Genomic DNA, 21308 nt, shown 5'->3' with positions numbered 1-21308 from the left:
CCAACAGATGGCGCTGTGTGATATTGCAGTCACTGTTAATCTTTCATATAACCAACAGAGGGCGCACTGTTATTCTTTCATACAACCAACAGATGGCGCTGTGTGATATTCCAGTCACTGTTATTCTTTCATATAACCAACAGATGGCGCTGTGTGATATTGCAGTCACTGTTATTCTTTCATATAACCAACAGAGGGCGCACTGTTATTCTTTCATATAACCAACAGAGGGCATTGTGGGATATTGCAGTCTCTCCCCAAGTGTACTGTTGGTATAGGAATGATTAAAAGTGACTGAAATCTCAGCTACTTGGGTCGGGTACCGCCGACCCGAGTATAAGCCGAGGTAGAGTTTTTCAGCACATTTTGGATGCTGAAAAACTTGGCTTATACTCGGGTATATACGGTACCTTGGTTTACACTGGCCGAGTGTTTTTCTTTCTCCATTATAAGTCCAAGAAACCAATTTATGAAAGTGCCTCGGAAATCTTCCTGCTTTGGAACAGTAAAACTAGAGATATGCCATTATAAGGTAGAAATTCCAAATGCAATAGGAGCACTCGGCAAGAGAGAAGGAGTTTACAGTTATGAGGACAACGATATCATAGGACATTAGAAATAATAGGAATATGTCACACAAGCTATGGGAGATGTGAGGGAAGCCTACTGATCTGCCTGATTTTGCACATGGAACATTTTATGTTGAAAATAGCAAAATACCAACATTATATGTAGATAAAACTTGTAAAGGTAAAGAAAATAGAATTTACAGTGCTGTATGGGGCAGGAGAAGACACCAAATGATGGAGAAGAACTCTACTGAAAGTTGACTGGCCCATCAGGACACAAGGAGAAATCCTGGTAAATTGTGCTGCTCTGGGTATGTGAATGGTGGGTGGAAGGAATTGGTGGCAGCATTAAGCCAGCAGGGAGAGGGGTGGTTGGTGCCGGCAGGGCCCTGGAGGTTGTGTGGTACCAGTGGTACCTTGAGTCTTCAATAGTTATATGCGCATTGGCCCAAATCTTTCACACAGTATTTCCTTACTCTGCCTGGCTTCTGCCTCCAGCAGTCTCTATTTATAGTATGGATGAACCGAATCCAGGATTTGGTTCGGGATTCGAACTTTTTAAGCAGGATTCGGCGGAATATTTCTGCCCGACTGAACCAAGTCCTAATTTGCATATGCAAATTAGGGACGGGGAGGGAAATTTCGTGACTTTTGGTCGACCGTATCCGAAATAGTGGATTTGGTGTATCCCTAATTTATAGGCACGTGCCTGCCCTGTCCCCTTCTTGTGACATCAGAGATGGGTAAGTTGGGCGATATCTATAAATAGAGGAGCCTTGCCAGGTTGGGTTGGGAATAGGGTTATGGTCAGGTGTGGGTCAACTTTTTGTTAACCCACATCCCTAGTCTTCAGTCTGATACTGACTGAAAGGGTACGGAGCAGCACCACACTATAAAGAAGGCTTGTAGAAGACTTAATGAACTCTCCCAACTGGACTTTCAAACAAAGAATCTTACACATGGAAATACCTTGTTTTCATTTTCAGAATGCGAATCCATAACTAGTCACCATCATGTCTTCTGTTCCTGATCTTTTGCCTGTTTTTAACCTTGCTGTATCACTGTCTGAACCGAACCTTGCCTGTTTGACCACTCTTCCAGAGCCTGACTTGGTTCCGTGTTACTGATTGGTTTTTACTCTGGCCAGTATATCTTGACAATGCTTCTGGCTCCTGATTCTCTACTGCAATGTCTGACTGGTACTGATCCGGCTTGTTTATCCTAAATACGCTCCTGGTTCCTGATCCTGTACAGCACTGTCTGACTGGTACTCAGCATAACTAACTGATACTGGGCCCCATAGCAAATTAATTTTAGGGTCCCCAACATAGTCAGTGGTTGGCCTGTTTTACCAATGTATATTGAAGTTGCTTATTAGTTAGGGACTCATGGGGCCCTCTATTCCTCCTGGGAACTGATCCAGCCTGTTTATCCTGACTTCGCTCTTGGTTCCTGATCCCGTACTGCACTGCCTGTCTGGTACTGATCCGGCCTGAACTTACCCTAACCAATAGAAGGAAAACCATGTTCAAGTATAAAACTCAACATATTTATGCCTGACAATTTTGGGTTCTATCAGAATAAAAACATGTATACGCAAACACCACTCAGTTGCTGTTTCCCTTACAAATGCTCATAAAAAATATAATTTTCTAGACGCACAGTGCCATTGGGTAATCCTAAATTGAGAACTGCTAATTGAAGTACTAAATGCTGCCCAAAAGAAAGTAGATTGACAGGAGCCGTTACAACCACAGGTGAAAATCAATGAAAAAACGTTATTACCAAGAAATCATTAAAAACAAGAACAGGTATCACTCTAGAGACCTTTAACTAAACCATGCTGTGTCTAGTCACCTGACGCGTTTCATGCCTCACTTTGGCACTTCATCAGAGGTGGCAGCAACCACGAGGGTAATCATAAGACCATTCACATGTAAGTGCCTTCAATGTACTGACTAAATGCTGCCCCTGGCTCATACCATTTACTGGGCTCACACACAAACCAAGGGCACACATACATGCTATAAGGGCTAAATGGCCCTTATTACTATATAAATTATCTGTTGGTTAAGGATTCATTCTGAAGGTAAAGTTTCCCTTTAATAAATCACAATAACCATTTGCCAAGGGACAATTTAAACTGCAGGTGCCAAAATATGATAACACAAGGTGTCCAAATATGAGACCTTGTACAAACATGTTTTTACAAAAAATAATAGTGCTCCCCCAGCAGAATTCTGCACTGAAATCCATTTTCCAAAAAATAATATTTAATTTTGAAATTTGATGTGGGGCTAGACATGTTCTTAGTTTCCCAGGTGCCCACAGTCATGTGACTTATGCTCTGATAAACTTCAATCACTCTTTACTGCTGTACTGCAAGTTGGAGTGATAGCACCCCCTCTCTTCCCCTCCCCTATCAACAAAACAATGGGATAGTAACAAGATAACAGCATCTGCATTGCTAAAAATGCTCCCATGCCTCACCTAGTGGTAGATATGAGAATAGCATTCAATATTAAAAATCCAAGTGCAGCTAACCCAAGTCACTACTTGGTAGGAGAAACAATAGTTTGTCTGAAAGCAGTTCCATTATGGAGTGTTGACCCTTTCTGAAAGCAAATGACCAGGCACAATGACCTGAGATAGCACTTACACACCAATATTACAGCTAAAAAAAATATTGGTTCAAGAATAACATTTTAAATGGTAGAATGAATTAAATGCAATGTACACGGTCTAATTTAGTAATTAAAACTATTATAATTATGACAGAATCCAGAAGCTCGCCTCCAGGCAGGGCTGTGCTTTATCCATAACATACTAAAGGTATAAAAAGGTCTTATATTGAACAAAATAATCAAATATATTCAACTTATTTGTTTTCATGTTTAAGTAAATTTTCTAGTTGTCGTTTCTGTATTTTCAGAAATATATAAATATAATGCAGGTGTGTTACATACTGTAGAGCAGAATAAGAGCCACAGGAGAGTCATAGATAGTCTCTAAATAAAGAAAAGATTAAAGGGTCGGTATTGATTACACTAAAACAGCATGGAGAGTCCTTAGCAGAATTAAAAAGCAGAATTGTAGAGATAAACAACAGACAATACAAATGCAGCACTTCTGATGTCACTTTATGACAAGTAAATCTCCTATTTAATAACAGGTATTTACAAGTAGGAGCTGAAAGAGAATCATTGAAAGGAGAAAATAATTATAATTATCATCTTCTCGTCCTTTTCATGTGTCTGATGCTCTCAGTCTGGCATCAACAAGGAGAGGATTAGAGGTGTTGAGACCAAAGCCATGCCCTATGTATTCCTTACATCAATCAGACCGATTCTATCTCAGCTAAATGAGACCAGGAGGAAGCCATCTTAGATTTCCCCGACTCACTGTATGTCTCATGGGGCTGATGGGTAATGCCTAGGAACTGTAAACATAAGTCATATAGATTATGATCTTTAACATTTATCACAATCTGCAATAAGTGAAGTGCTTAGAAACCCTACCTGTCTATCCTGGAATAGTACAGGGTGGAAGAGGTTTGCATAGCAGTAAAAGGTTTCAGTTTTACGCTTAGCAAGGTAATCAACTGGATCCTGAGAGCAGAGCTTCCAATAGAGGTAAAATGAGTGTTTCCCCATACCTGTTGGGTCAAGCTCCTCCCTGTTTGTCAGAGAGTGACAAGGGCCTGAGTGGGAGTCAAGGGACCTGGAGAGCCTGAGATTGAGAAAGGCTGTAAAGCCTGAATTTGAGAGAGAGACAAGGGATGGTGGATCCACAGATTGAGAAAGAGTCAAGAAGTGGTTGAGCCTGAGACTGAGCCAGAGATTGAAATAGTGCCAAGGACCAGTAAAGCCATACTGAGAGAGGGAGTCAAGGGGCGGTGGAGCCTAAGATTGAGAGCCAAGGAGCCTGAGATTGAGAGAGAGCCAAGGGGCAGATGGAGCCAGATTGAAAGAGCCCAGAGGGGTGGTGGAGCCAGAGATTAAGATAGAGTCAAGGGGCTATGGAGCCTGAGTAAGAGTCTAGGTGTCTGAAGAGTCTGAGATTGAGAGAGAGCAAAAAGGCTGTTAAGGCTGAATTTGAGAGAGAGAGACAAGGGGTGGTGGAGCCACAGATTGAGAAAGAGTCAAGAAGTGGTACAGCCTGAGACTGAGCCAGAGATTGAAATAGTGCCAAGGGCCAGTAAAGCCATACTGAGAGAGGGAGTCAAGGGGCGGTGGAGCCTAAGATTGAGAGCCAAGGAGCCTGAGATTGAGAGAGAGCCAAGGGGCAGATGGAGACAGATTGAAAAAGCCCAGAGGGGTGGTGGAGCCAGAGATTAAGATAAAGTCAAGGGGATGTGGAGCCTGAGAGAGAGTCATGGGGGGTGAAGCCAGAGAATGAAAAAGGCCAAGGAGCCTGAGAGTAAACCAAGGGGCCTGTGGACACTGAGATTACGTGAGAGTCAAGGGGCCTGGAGAAAGTCTGTGTTTGGGAAGATAACATGAAACTAGACTGCGTATCCTGGCTGACAGCAAAAGAAAATGATGGTGATCTGTGAGTGACAGGGTGCTGACCTTTTGGTGGTCCAGTGTCTAAGAGATGTATGGGGGAAATGAGGAAGACTACAATCACATCTTTCAGCAACTGTTGTGTTTTTGTGTTGACTAGTACATGGTACTGTTCATGTGATTTTAAGCATTAAAGTAAAGGCAAAGTCCGGTTTTTCAGCATTTTTATTCTCTGCATAAAAACCCCTTAGCCTACCATTACAAAATCTGATCTCCCCACAGCGGCTGGAAAAAAAAAATCAATGGGGCTGACGTAGTCTCCAGGCGTCCAAGGCAATTTATCATCTGTGATTTGAAGCCAAGTCGCACAAAAGGATAAAAAAAATCTTCTACATCTGCACAGCCTTTCTGATGAAAATAACATGCAATGATAACATTATAAAATACAACGTATATGAAGTGTATTTTGATGGGAGTAACCAGTAATATGTTTGGACACAATCGTATCAGAAGACTATATGATGAAGGTCCTCAATTGTGAATATATATATAGTAATTCATGATTTCATTAAAATGACAGTTGGGCCATATCTCTGTGAAGAGGTGGCACTGGCACGACTGATGGACGTATTTATCAAAGGGAAAATTATCTAAGTGAATAAGGAGTGTGGGATGTAAGTGGATTTTAAGGAGGTTATATATCAAAGGTAGAATTTTACTTGAATGAACTTGAATGAACTCACAACTTGAATGGTTTCTAATTTAAGAAAAAACTTAAATGGATATAAACTTTAACAACTGAAAATTCAAATTAATCGAGTTTTCGGCATTAAAAAAAAAACTTGAATCGCTCAAATTGATCGAGTTTTCGGGCAAAACTCTCCAAAAAAAACTCGAACATCATAGAGGCTATTGACATCTTCAGATGGTTCAAGGGACCTCTGCCATTGACTCTTACATGACTTCGACAAGTTTTAGATGGTGTACTTTTCGATTTTGAGCTTTTTCTAGGGTCTGGTATAGGTTTTTTTACCCAAAAAAAAAACCTTGAAAACTCACATCTTCCTGGAAAACAACCCGAACCTTAATAAATCTGCCCCTAAATGTTTCTATTTTATACATACATTCAGTGTATACTTTATATGCCAACATGTCTGATGTCTCGCCTTGAGATTACACCAGTTCACTAGGACTAGTGATGGGCGAATTTGCGCCGTTTTGCTTCGGCGACTTTTTTTTTGACGCTGGTGAATTTTTACCAGAGAATTTTTGCTGCAGTTTTGGCGACGAAACGCACAAATTCTCCGCGAATTCATGCCTGGCGAATAAATTCGCCCATCACTAACTACGACAATCTATTTTGCCAGTGAGATAATAGAGATAAGATTCAGACAACTGCAGGGGTGAGATTTAGGGCATTTTTATGTAGGTGTATTCGTGTGTGTTCAATAAAGAAAAGAACCTAAAAAGTGATAGTACAGGCATCCATTATTCGGAAAACCTGTTATCCAGAAAGCTCCAAATTATGGAAAGGTCACCTCCCATAGACTCCATTTTATTTAAATAATCCAAATTTTAAAAATGATTTCCTTTTTCTGTGTAATAATAAAACAGTAGCTTGTACTTGATCCCAACTAAGATATAATTAATCCTTATTGGAGGCAAAACCAGCCTATTGGGGTTATTTCATGTTTACATGATTTTCTAGTAGACTTAAGGACAGGACTTTTCTGGAAAAGCCCAGGTCCCAAGCATGCTGGATAACAGGTCCCATACCTGTATCCATTTAAAAGAAATAGGTGGAGGATGAATTTGCATTCCAAACCCCTGCATCATAGTGAGGGGCAGGGTTTCTAAAATAGAATTCCCGAAATGTTTCCAGCATCATAAACAAGTGCAAAGTGCATTTTTGATAGTGTGCCAAGCACTGAAACCATTCCTTAAATTCCCTACGGAAGGAGCCATTAAAATTTCAGGACAATTCAGATAAAATTTCACTAATTTGAAACAGCCACAGGAAGTCTAATAAATGGAAAACACATATCTAAATGTATACTATAAATACCATGGGTATGAGAATATTTTATCCTGAAATCTGTCGCTCCAAAATATGGCAATGCCAATCCCAACTGTTTTTCATTTACTTTTTTGTGTAGTAAAGAACTTTTACCTTTTCATGGATCTATCTATCTATCTATCTATCTATCTATCAATTATCTATCTATCTATCTATCTATCTATCTATCATCTATCTATCTATCCATCCATCTATCTATCTATCTATTTATCATCTATCTGTCTGTCTGTCTATCTATCTATGTCTATTTATCGTCTATGTATCCAAGTATCAATCTTGTTTATCATCTTTGTATCTATCTATCTATCTATCAATCTATCCATTGATCATCTATGTATCTATTTATCTATGTAACTATGGCTATCTATGTATCATTCTAGTTATCTATCATCTTTGTATCTATTTATCTAGCTATCATCAATCTATCATCTATGTATCTATTGATCTATCATCTATGTATCAAGCTAGCTATCATCTATGTAACTATCATTTTTGTATCTATCTATCTATCTATCATCTATCTATCTATCTATCTATCTATCTATCTATCTATCTATCTATCTATCTATCATCTATCTATCTATCTATCTATCAATCTATCTATCTATTATCTATCTATCGATTATCTATCTATCTATCTATCTATATCTCTATCTATCTATCTATCTATCTATCTATCATCTATCTATCTATCTATCTATCGATTATCTATCTATCTATCTATCTATATCTCTATCTATCTATCTATCTATCTATCATCTATCTATCTATCTATCTATCATCTATCTATCTATCTATCAATCTATCTATCTATCTATCTATCGATTATCTATCTTCTGTATATCTATCATATATGTATCAATCTAGTTATCTATCATCTTTGTTTCTATTTATTTAGCTATCATCTATCAAGCTATATCATCTTTATAACTATTAATCTATCATCTGTCATCTATGTATCTATCTATCGATTTATCATCTACATACATACATACATAAATACATGGACTTATTTTACAAAATAGTAAGAAAAAAGTTTTATTTAGTCAATGTTTTGATCCCTCAGGGACCTCTTGAGGAAGGTTTTCTTGAGGGCCCTAAAAATTGACCAAATAAAACTTTTTGACTTTTTCACCATTTATGAAGTCCTGCAAGTGCTCAGTTTAGTTTTATTTAAGTTTATTTAAGATCACTTTAATGAAACACCAGGCCCATTGCATTTCATGGACATGGAGTGGAGGACCAGAACTAGAGGTCGGCAGAAGAGGCTTGTTCCCAGGCTGCATTGTGGGGGGCGTTGAACACATTCCTCTTTTGCCAGCCTTCCTCTAGTTTTGGGATGTCTGAAGGTCCAGGATTCAACAACCACACCAGGAGATGAGGGTACGGACACTGTGTTGTGCCAAATAGATGAGCTATACATTACTATTCTAAGGTATAGAAATTCCTTTAATGCAAAAAGCTTATTTACCGTAAAATCAAAGGTTTCAACAAAACATTGAAGCCTTTTGCATATAACCAAATATAGAATTTTGGATTTTATTACCCAACGGAGTGATAAAAAAAAAATGGCACTTGCTCGGCCTGCTGCACTGCCGGCATCTGCCATTGATTGTTCATTATTTTCAAGTGTGCGGGAAAGTACACACACAAAAATTAGACTTTGTGAAGTTAAGCTCACTTGGTAAAATAATTGCCTGTCACGGTACAGTCTGCAAATGAGATATTCTGAAAAGGCTGAAGACAGGAATGATATAGAAAATGATTGCAAGTCAGACAAAGTGGGTGGAAAAAAAAACATAAAACTAATTAAAATAGTTTCCAATGGAACAAGAAGTGTTTGCTAATTAAGCTTGCTATACATGTTGTCATTCACTGGAGGCAGAATAAGACAGATTTTTTTTCTGATTTATTTGGAAGGAAAATATCTGCGGCGCGGTCACTAAATGGCACTTTTTTATAGCGTTAGACACAAAAATTCGGTTTCCACATGAACAATATTCTACATCTGGATCTCACCATGCAGAGCTTTCTTGTGCACATGCCAGAAACCCAAGGAAAGAATGATGTTAGATTTGGTTTAGAATTATTTCAAGTTTTTTTGCTGGTTCTACTTTCTATTATTTCCTCCCATGAGGAAGTATAAGTGTCGTTATAGTCTCGCAGGATACTGTTTGCCAGAAAGGAACTAGAAATACTAAGAAATGAATTCCCCTGCTCCAGAATTTGAAAAATTATGATAACTCTTTAAAAATGAATTCAAGACAAAAAATTCCCCACGACTCTATTTTACAGAAATGTATGTACTGTTTTTGTGCAAAAATAAACATTTTGATGACAGTATTAGTAACGCGTGCCTCAAATATATTTCAACCCACACCCAACCTGGTCGATTTATATACCTACCCCTTCTCTGATGACAGTGAGGGGGCGGGGCGAGTGTGAGTATATAAACAAATGCTTGGGTTGCTTGGCAAGGTGCAGAATGGTCATGGACACGCCAGCTGGCGGTAAATTTAGCCTGTGACCCCCTCTGATGGCAATTTGAGAGCCTGAACCCACACGATTCATGGGTTTCAAGTAGACTTGAGTATCACTAGACGGTATCCCTTGAAAGCTTGTTTTCTTTGCGCCAGTTGCAGCTCAATACCTTCCAGAGTTAATGGAACATGTCCTTATTTACATTTGTAGTTTCCGAATGCGCCCCTTTAGCCTGCTCTGCTGAAGCAAGTGCACACGGGAACCCTTGAATTTCCATCAGTCTGGACTTGGCTCTAGTTCCAGGGTTCCGTTAGCAGGTTGTGTCAATCCGGGGTGATTATAGGACATAAGCTCTCTGCTCTGCACTAGAAGAACCAAATTTCTGGTTTAATAATCGTAAATTCAGTTACAAAGTTACCAAGATCAGCTTTTTGCCTCCCCTGTTAACTACTGAGGAGCTGTCTCCTGATGCCAGTCTCTCAATTTGCCTCATTGCAGCAGCGCCCCTGGTGCCAACAGCTGAAACTGACTTGCACAAATGTAAATTGCACAAAAGTAAATTGAACACTAACATTGCACAATTGTATTGACACCTCGCTCATTGATTATTACACCCGCTGACATGTAAGGCAGCAACAAAGGATTTCTACTTCTGTCTTTTGGCCAATTTCATGCCTTTTGCTTATTGCAAATTCTTAAGTTCTGCCTCAACTTTACATCGACATATCTCCCCGACCTCTCCTCCACTTCCCATCTGGTCTAGTAAAGGGCAATGTTGGTGGTCAAGTCTGTAATACACCGTAGTACAAGTCCAATCCACCTCCACTGTGAATGCATTATGATGGTGGTCATGTCTTTTGGCTGACACTGAGTCAGAAGGTCGTAGTTTGAAATCTTTTGTGGGCAGAAGGTGCGCAGAGCCCTTCTGAGACATGTGGCCTGAAAAGCTGACAGTTTGGCTAAGTCACTTTCTATCATATTCCAGCACTCCCATAGCCATAAAGAAGAGTTGGCAAGACTGTATTAAGTGGACTTTCAAGCATTGTTCAAAGTCTTCATGATGTTTCCAGCTTTGCTGTGCCAGCTTCTGATGTCATCTTCAGTGCCGCCATCTTTTCCTCATATACTGGCAAGGGAAATGAAACAATGTATGAATGGCAGTGACACCTGGTGGAAAACAATTCACTACACTGCCTTCTGCAAGAGTAACGTAGATGTGCACAAGCCAACCACAACTTTCCAAACGTGGATGTCTGTATCTCCTCTGTGGTACATGTTCATACAGTATCTATCCAGGGCAGGATTTCCTCCCATAGCACCCCTAGTCCTATCATACGTCCCGCCCCCTACTGCTCACGTCTTACACTTGCACCCCTACTCCCTTACTTACTTCCCACTGCTGCAGGTACACGTCACTGATCGTCAGAACTGAGGACTGAATGGGTGGTAGATTCATGCAACTGTCATCTTCTCCTGCCCAGTATCCAGTTCAGATCCTCCCAGTGAGCGGCTGCCTCCCAATCTTTGCTGCCCTAGGCCCAGGCCTTTGTGGCCTGCCCATAAATCCAAGCCTGTATCTTTCTCCCACTCACAACAGCCTCTTGTTTCAAGCCACAATTTCTAGGGTGGGTCTATAAGAGGGAAACAGCATAAAAATAAAATAAACGTAACATTTTTATTTCTCGTGAATGAACTCATTCATAAACACAAGCAGAGAATTTCCAGTATAAATGAAAGGGAAATCGCCATTCACCAGAAATGTATAATTTGTAAAATGTATTTTCTGCTCCGGTAAATGGGATTCATTTTTATAAAAAAAACAGCTCTATTATTTTATTTCCGTGGCTTATAAAACAAACCACAGAGACGAGAATTCTCTTCACACCCGGCAACCAGTAATTGCTGAGATGACGCTTTCTGTAACGTCTCGATAAGCCGCTGCATATCCCTGTGGTTTGCTTTTGTGAACTGCTTTATTGAGTTCAAATCCCCAATGTTCAGTTGTATTGAGGTCAGAAAACTGTAACGGCCAATCAAAAACATTGATTTTACGTTGAGTAGCCACATAGCTGGTCGAACTGAGTGCCTCCGTCATGCTGACACACCACTTTATCCCTAGTAAAAGTCTCCCAGCAGAGAATTGGAACTGGAATTAAGACCTTATACATTATTGAATCATTATTTGATTTTAAACAATAGGCAAGAAAATGAAAAAATAACCCCTAAAATAGAACCTGCCAATCCTCATGAGGAACAAGGAACATGTGCTTCGAAATTACGACCAGTAAACAGTCCCTATATTTTCCTAATTGCTGACAATATGGCTGCACAGATTGATATCCATATTGGCACATGCAGTTCCACATTCTATACAATAGTATAGTTGGGTAAAGAACTCTTGGAGTAACATCTTTGATCGGGTCTCATAAGATGACAGATACAGGAACTCACGGGCGTATCAAACATTCAGCCATAGTCCTAAGGGAATCCAACCAAAAAACAGACCTTCTAGTTGGGCTTTCAGTGGTACCTAGAGTGTAATGATCCCCAAACCTCACTCTAATTGTCCTTTCTGTCCTTCATGCTGAGCCGCTTCACTGCTGCAGGGGCCCCACAGTTTGCAGGTGGCTATGAACTAATAGGCTTGATCCAATGGTCCAAGAGAACAGCCATCGGGCATTTTGTCCTTAATTTGTGGCTGCTGTCCTTATTTCCTGACACCTGGGGAAAGATTTATCAAGGGTCGAATTTCGAAGTAATGGGAGTTTTTTGAACTCCCATAACTTCGAAATTCGAATAAAAAAAGACCAACTGAAATTTATTTAAAAACTCAAAGGGTTTTTTTGCGGGTGAATAGGCTATTGTTCGCATCGAATTATGATCAAATTCGATTCAAAGTATTTTTTTAAAAAAACTTACATTCAAAGTCCACCAACTCACTCCAAACAGGTTCTAGGAGGTCCCCCATAGGCTAAAACAGCAATTCGGCAGGTTTTAGATGGCGAATGGTCGAAGTCGAAGTTTTTTTAAAATTTGAATTGAATTTGGACTATTCCCTAGTCGAAGTAAACAAAAATAGTTATAATTCAAATTTTTTTACTTTGAATTTTCAATTTGACCCTTGATAAATCTGCCCCTTGGTGTCGGTATTCTCTCACTCCTAGAGCCTGTAAAGCTCTCAAGTCTGGTCCATTAGAAACTGGAAAGCTTACATATTTCATGTGTTCATTAGGTTTGTGGGCAATTTTTTCTCTTAAACTTCTCATGAAGATAGACATTAATAATACATTCAAAATGCAAAGAAGAAACAGCTATATAGGTATGGGACCAGTTATCCTGAATGCCCGGGACCTGGGGTTTTCCAGATAATGGATCTTTCTGTAATTTGGATCTTCATGCCTTAAGTCTACTAGAAAATCATATAAACATGAAATAAAGCCAATAGGCTGGTTTTGCTTCCAATAAATATCAGACCCAAATATCAGACTGCTTACTTACTTCTGCCCATCTGAGCGGCGGCGTGAATGGGCAACTGTCAGTTATCGTCGTTGCAGAAGAGGTTTGGAGGGGTTCCCTTGGCCAGTAAAAACTCCCCACATTTGGCCTTCCTGAGCGGCAATGAATAATGGCGTGGCCTTGTCCTTGGCCTGGCAGTCGGCATTTGCACCTGATACATAATGAAGCTTTTAATAGGAAATTCATTATAGATAACGGATCTTTCTGTAATTTGGATCTTCATCTCTTAAGTCTACAAGAAAATCATATAAACATGAAATAAAGCCAATAGGCTGGTTTTGCCTCCAATAAGGATTAATTATATCTTAGTTGGGATCAAGTACAAGCTGCTGTTTTATTATTACTCAGAAAAAGGAAATCATTTTAAAAAATTTAAATAATTTAATTAAAATGGAGTCTACGGGAGATGGCCTTCCTGTAATTCTGAGCTTTATGGATAACTGGTTTCTGGATAATGGATCACCTTGGAGTCCTTTATTAAAGGGCTGGTTCACCTTTAAGTTACCTTTTAGTATGTTATAGAATGGCCAATTCAAACTTCTTTTTATTTGATCTCCATTTTTTTTTATTGTTTTTGAATTGTTTGCCTTCTTCTTCAGACTTCTTCCAGCTTTCAAAAGTTGGGTCACTGACCCCATCTTTAAAAACAAATGCTAAGGCTACAAATGTATTGTTATTGTTACTTTTGATTCCTCCTATTTCTATTCAGGCCTCTCCTATTCATATTCCAGTCTCTTATTCAAATCAATTCATGGTTGCTAGGGGAATTTGGACCCCAGCAACCAGATGGCTGAAATTACAAACGGGAGAGCTGCTGAATAAAAATCTAAATAACTGAAAAAACACAAATAATAAAAAATGAAAACCAATTGCAAATTGTCTCAATATACCCCTCTCTACATCATACTAACAGTTAATTTAAAGGTGAACAACAACCTTTAAAGACTTGGCCTGTGACAAGAAGGTTGTGGTGGCAAGTAACGAGTGCAAGTGGGCTGGAAGGGGGCCAGGCAATGTAGCAGCGCTGCGCAATATGTTGGCGCTATATAAATACATGTTAATAATAATAATAACAATAATAATAATAGTATTGCTTTGGGCAGTAATACTTCTTCACCTTGCTCTGAATGTTGGCAAATTTAAGTAAAGGCTAACAATAATATTATAACAAATACAATATATCCTTCTGTCTCCTTGGACTTTCATATTTTGTATAAAAGCAATCAGACTTAAACCGTAGTCCATTATTCCATATATATGTATATAAGAGAGAATAAAATGCAGTGTATGCAGATTCCTCCATAAGCCCCTGACTCGGATGGATCCTGTTCTCAAACTAGCCTTCTATACCTCCCAACATTTTTGAAATAGAAAGAAAGACAAAAAGATTTGCCTAAGCTTGCCAAAATGTTTTTTGACCATGTCCATTTTTGTGGCTAAACCCCCTAATTACCATGTTCATATTACAAAAATTTGTCAGGTTATGAATGTTTGAACACATTCCTGTGGTTTTTATGTTATTACAGTTTTTACCAATGAAGGTGAATTTCCCTTCAAGCTGCAAGTCACAGTTTCCCCAAGAGACCTGCTTATCTTAAATTGTTACAATTACTTGTTTGCTTATCTTAAATTGCTACAAAAGTATCCAAGTGACTTTTCTGGGCTCTCTGCCAAAAGCTAGTTAAGTTTTAGAAACTTTGTATCTTTTTCTGGCTGTTCAGTGCAGGAGATAAAAGAGAAAGTCGGGAGATTTCAGTAAAAATCCGTGACTGTGGGCTAAGCTGTCAAAATCGGGACTGTCCCGCTCAGTTGGGAGGTATAGTCTTGGTCACTAATACCCCGACCTTGAGGGCATAACCACCTGTTTGGCTATAAGAGCAGTTCTTTGTTTTTCTGTACAGAGATATCTCTATGCTCTCCCACCAGTAATTCTGTTTTACTCTCGTACTTGTACTTTCTAATGTTATATGTTCCCAAGTCTATAAAACTTTGCAATTCTTCTGTTTTGGATACTGACTTTTTTAGAGTTCAAAATCCAGAAACGTTGTATCTTTTTCTGGCTGTTCAGTGAAGGAGATCAAAGAGAAAGTCGGGAGATTTCAGTAAAAATCCGTGACTGTGGGCTGAGCTGTTAAAATCGGGACTGTCGCGCTCAGTTGTGAGGTATAGCCTTGGTCACTAATACCCCGGCCTTAGGGCTTAACCACCTGTTTGGCTGTAAGAGCAGTTCTTTGTTTTTCTGTGCAGAGAAATCTCTATGCTCTCCCACCAGTAATTCTGTTTTACTCCCGTACTTGTACTTTCTCATGTTATATGTTCCCAAACCTATAAAACTCTGCAAACCCTCTGTTCCCGGTACTGACTTTTTTAGAGTTCAAAATCCAGACACCTTTTATTTTTTTCTGGCTGTTCAGTGCAGGAGATCAAAGAGAAAGTCGGGAGATCTCAGTAAAAAATCTGTGACTCTGGGTTGAGCTGTTAAAATCTGAACTGTCCCACTCAGTTGGGAGATATAGTCTTGGTCACTTATACCCCGGCCTTGAGGGCATAACCACCTGTTTGGCTGTGAGAGCAGTTCTTTGTTTTTCTGTGCAGAGATATATCGGTGCTCTCCCACCAGTAAATCTATTTTACTCCTGTACTTGTACTTTCCCATGTTATATGTTCCCAAGCCTATAAAACTCTGCAATTCCTTTGTCCCAGGTACTGACTTTTTTTTAGAGTTTAAAATCCACGGAGTTTGTGTCAAATAAACGTTCAGCAATCTCCGGTTGCTGAAATTCCACAACATATAATAAATATCTATGTATTGCGGTGTAGCTGTAGAAATAACTGTAATTATAACCTGTTGCAGCAAATGTAAGGGATTGAATCCCACCAGCAGATCCGGCAGCCACTCTCGTTGTGCATTAGACACACACGCTGCCCGAGTGCCTCCACCTCTTTCCCAGACGGCAACGGGCAGCGACAATTGGGAAAACAGCGGAACAGATCAAAGGTTTTGTTTTGCAGACAGCACTTTAAGTGTAAAGTCTAAAATTGTATTTGAGAAGGACGGGTACAATTGCAAAGTGCCTGGAATAAAAAGCAAAGAGTAAATGTATAAAGCTGCTCGGCAATTATGTGCACAGAATGTGAACGGCTTCATATCCCTAAATAAAACCGGATCACATTACGGCGTCATTTGTAGTAACTGGCGCAAGAACAAATAATTATGATTTACATCTTCAAACGAGGTCCCTGTAATTGAGGAGTTGCTTCATGGAAACCAAAACACAAGTCAAGATGAATTCCAGCTCGGCGTCTGACAACGTGATTGTTATTCCGTTCACACTCGGCTGTGCTCCAAATACAAAAACACCGAGCTGAGGAACTGGCCAGTGGCTGTCAATATTATATATTATTATTATATATTGTATTCAGTGCCAGCTAATAGCTGTCATTCAATAAGGGACCACGATTACACACGTGTGCAGTAAATGAGCCCTTTGCATCGCCGCTCTCTTCTAAAGACATTAAAATCATGTTAAAAGACTAGACAGGCGCATAATGAATCTCCGACTGCAAGAGGTCTCGCCAATAAAATGCTTCGAAGGCTCCTGCGACGTTTTTTCTTGAGCAACTAAAACCCTCTATCAGGATGTAGATCTGTATCATTTTATAACAATTATCTTTGTATGAATTCAGGCTGATTAAAGGAGAAGGAAAGGTTAAAATTAGGGATGCACCGAATCCAGGATTCATTTTGGGAGTCGGCCTGGATTTGGCCTTTTTCAGCAGGATTCGGATATGGCGAATCCTTCTGCCCAGCCGAACCGAATCCGAATGCTAATTTGCATATGCAAATTAGGGGCAGGGAGAGAAATTGCATTACTTTTTTTGTCACAAAACAAGGAAGTAAAACATGTTTCCCATTCCCACCCCTAATTTGCATATGCAAATTAGGATGCAGTTCTTTTGCGAAGGATTCGGGGGTTCGACCGAATCCAAAATAGTGGATTCGGTGCATTTGTAGTTAAAATTAAGTAAGCTCTATCAGAAAGGTCTATATAAATACATCAGTAATCTGTAATGCTGCTCTGAGTCCTCTGAGTCAAAAGAAAAATCACATTTCTTTCCTTCTATTGTGTACTCATGGGCTTCTGTATCAGACTAACTGTTTTCAGCTTAAACCTACAGGGCTAGGGCTTGAGCATGCTCAGTTTGCTCCTCTCTCTCCCCTTCCTGCTGTAATCTGAGCCCAGAGCTATGAGTGAGCAGGGAGAGACTCAGGCAGGAAGTGATGTCACACCAAGCTAATATGGCAGCTGCTATCCTAAACAAACAGAGCTGTTTACTCAGGTATGGTAAAGCATTCAACAAAATAAATATAGTCTTATATCTTGCACTATTGTGACGATAAACTGCCTCGGTAGCTTTCCTTCTCCTTTAAAGGAAAAAAGCTGGGGTCTGTGCATGTTTATTAAGCCATTAGCCATAGACAAAACAAAACAAGACTTGTGCAAGGATTTCTGTGGACGAGCTCCAAGTGCTACACTGTAAAAAGGCCATACAATGAACTACTGTATAAGCATCGCTACATCACTAACCTCATCCATAATTTATAAGGGACCTGGCAGAGAAGACTCTGGCTTTTATCCAGACGAATGTATTCACATGTGCACCCAAGGATTTGGATGAGCTCTTGCCTCCAGCAATTTCATATCATTCCTCGTCTGACCACAGAAACATTAGTTATAATAGTTGGGCTGCAATACAAATGTACCTGCCATCAGGGGGTCGTTCTTACCTGTTTGCAGCCTCGGAATTTGCACATTTATGAAGGGAACAAATTTGTTTAGGAGAAAACAGTTTTTTTTTTTTGCTTTCTGCTCTTTTTTTTTTTTTTTTTTTTGAAGCCTGGATTTATCTGCTGAAATGTTTAGAAAACAGTTGATCCTTTTACTACAATCCGTCTACATGAGAATAAGAGAACGTGGAGCCACCTGATGCCGAGATAGGAAGAAGCAGAATAAGATAATGAAATTATTCATTTGTCGACTGGATTTGAAACCTCTAGAGACATCAGCTTGGAATGGTGGATACTTGGTATTTATTCATTGATTATATTAAAGAATAAGCAGAACCATCTCTGTAAGTAGCAAAGCTCCATGATCAAGTTCCCCCTCCATTCCAGTCCCACTCCAGCTCGCTCCCCAATTGCTGCTCTTCCTTTCCTCTCCCAGATCTTGGCTGCAAGGGGACAGGCACACACAATGAAAGGGGTGGTTTGCAGGATTATGGCAGGACTGAGGCAGGGGGCCCCAGGGGTATGTGGGGGCCCCTAACACGGCAGTCCCAGTAGGCCCGAGGCCCCCAGTCCAACGCTGATCAAGCCAATAGTAAAAAAGTATATAATAATTACACAATAACAACACATGGCAGATATAAAAAGAAATGACAGCATGGAGAAGCTCCATGACCTGAGTCATCAGAAGTCTAAGCAGCCTGTGCAACACCTTGATCCATAGAGGCAGAATCCACAAAAATGTTATCCCCTTCCCCCCACCCAAGTGATTATAATCGCCTGATACCACAGGTCAGCGTCAGCAAAAGCTTCTGGTTGTCTCCTTCTTCTGTCTCCTCTTCAAACAGGTCTGGGCAGAGGAGCGAGAGCCAAACGCAAACTCACTCCACCGCACATGTGTGAGCCAAGGCTCGGAGAAGAGAAGACAGAAGCAGAGGAAGATGGCGGTGAATGAGCAGCTACAGAAATCCTCCAGTCAATGCAGGAGCACCGGCCATGGGTACCAGGTCAGCCATTATACTCACTAGGAAGTGCCTAACATTTTGATATCCCCCAATGATTATACCTTAAAGGGGTGGAGGGAAAAACTTCAAAACACATCAGTTAATAGTGCTGCTCCAGCAGAATTCTGCACTGAAATCCATTTCTCAAAAGAGCAAACTGATTTTTTTTATATTTAATTTTGAAATCTGACATGGGGCTAGACATATTGTCAGTTTCTCAGCTGCCCCCAGTCATGTGACTTGTGCCTGCACTTTAGGAGAGAAATGCTTTCTGGCAGGCTGCTGTTTTTCCTTCTCAATGTAACTGAATGTGTCTCAGTGGGACATGGGTTTTTACTATTGAGTGTTGCTCTTAGATCTACCAGGCAGCTGTTATCTTGTGTTAGGGAGCTGACATTTTGTCAGTTTCCCAGCTGCCCCCAGTCATGTGACTTGTGCTCTGATAAACTTCAGTCTCTCTTTACTGCTGTACTGCACGTTGGACTGATATCACCCGCTCCCTTTCCCCCAGCAGAACAATAGGAAGGTAACTAGATAGCAGCTCCCTAACGCAAAATAATAGCTGCCTGGTAGATCTAAGAACAACAATCAATAGTAAAATCCAGGTCCCACTGAGACACATTCAGTTACATTGAGTAGGAGAAACAACAGGCTGCCAGAAAGCAGTTCCATCCTAAAGTGCTGGCTCTTTCTGAAATCACATGACCAGGCAAAATGAGCTGAGATGCACCTACACACCAATATTACAACTAAATACACTTGCTGCTTCAGGAATGACATTTTATATTGTACAGTCAATTATTTGCAGTGTAAACAGTGTCATTTAGAAATAAAAAATACATCATAAAAATCATGACAGAATCCCTTTAAGTTCTCCTTTAAAAGCAATAGATGCAACAAATGTGTGTGTTTTTTTTTTTTGATTTGGCCAAAGACTGAACCTTCTACATAAGATCTGAACAGATACCAAATCAAACCCCAAATATGACATAATCTGCAAACAAAAATAAATCCTAGAGTTTGTACATCCCTATTAAAAGGGTCACTGTATGGCCAAAAGTTCGTGGACACCTGCCTGTCTAACATTTCATTATAAAACCAGGGGGGTCAATAAGAATTAGGTCCTGTCTTTGTCTTTCTAAAACAGCTTTTACGCCTCTGGGAAGACTGGAACGTTATTGGTGGAATTTGCTTTTCATATGTAAAAAGAAAATAAAAATCAATTTACTCCAACTTGTACTTGGTATTAGGTATAAGAAAATCCATATTCACTATCTAGTTATTCAATAGTGGTTAATTTCCTCCCTTTGTGACAATTTTTTGAATTTTATCTTTTCCCAACCATATCCCCCACTGACCTCCAGCATTAATACAAAGTTCAAGTGGATTTAATTAGGCCCCGAGAGGCATTACACAGGGAAAATCTATCTTTCCATTTGGACCATATTGGATAAGGGATCGATAATTCAGCTTTTTTGCATTTGAAAAGTCTTCCAGGAATCTTTATCATTTGGATTTTCTCGAGTGTTCTTGAGTGCCAATTTTCCAATGTTAAAAAAAACAAAAAAAACATTGTGGGGTAGAAAAACATCTACATGAGTAATGACTTTCTCACTGAAGCCCCATCAGCTCTGCTCCACCCAAATACACCATATAATGGCTCTAGTTGTATTAAGCCGGTCCTGATTATACATTCAAACAAGCACTTGCACTTTTCACTTGGGTTTATTGATTTTAAATGAATGAACCCCCCTATGTGACATTTTCTACACAAAAAATGGTGTCATGGGTAAGGAAGGGCGAACTTGTCGTTCATCGGATATATAAAAAAAGTGTCAATTTCACATGACTTTTCTTCAATTACAACAACCCGTCAGGTTATAGAAGACAAGGAGAGCCGAGAGCGGCTATGGAAAGGCTCCGATTGGGAATGAAATTATGGTTTACAATCTTCTCAACATTCCAACGTCCACCGGGAATATTTAGTTAGATCATTTATCACGTCGGAGACCCTGCAAATATGCTGGTGAAGGCGGATGAAGACGTGCAGAGGCCTCTTGCTTTCACCGATAGAACAGCAGATTGTGTTAAAGTCAAGGGAAACTATGGCTAAAAAGCAGGACCCTCGATATGGAGAACATATTAGGCAACATGTCCATCCACCCATAAAAAAAACACATTTTAAAAAAACCTTTTAAATATATAAAATATGACAGTTGAACGCTTTGTTGTTTTCTGCATATTCAGATCACTTACATGCAAGATGGGTGGGTACCATTGAGCTAAAGCTCCGGCCCAAAAACTGCCCAATCAGATAAATGCAATTTGGCCTTTCCCATGTGAAAGATGCAAAAAATTTACAGTTTGGTG

The 21308-nt window shown here is 39.8% G+C and overlaps 1 long non-coding RNA gene across 1 annotated transcript; it reads right to left on the bottom strand.

The window, feature by feature from the left end:
- Nucleotides 1–9045: 9045 nt before the first annotated feature.
- LOC108716299 lies at nt 9046–11253 on the bottom strand. The gene is made up of 2 exons (XR_001935639.2): nt 11023–11253; nt 9046–10758 (listed from the first exon to the last, which is right to left on the bottom strand). It is a non-coding gene; the product is annotated as an uncharacterized LOC108716299 (long non-coding RNA).
- Between the last annotated feature and the right edge of the window lie 10055 nt (nt 11254–21308).

Source organism: Xenopus laevis, chromosome 5L (assembly GCF_017654675.1).
Source record: "Xenopus laevis strain J_2021 chromosome 5L, Xenopus_laevis_v10.1, whole genome shotgun sequence".
In the NCBI taxonomy this organism is placed as follows: domain Eukaryota; kingdom Metazoa; phylum Chordata; class Amphibia; order Anura; family Pipidae; genus Xenopus; species Xenopus laevis.
This window is presented reverse-complemented; position numbering and strand designations above follow the sequence as displayed.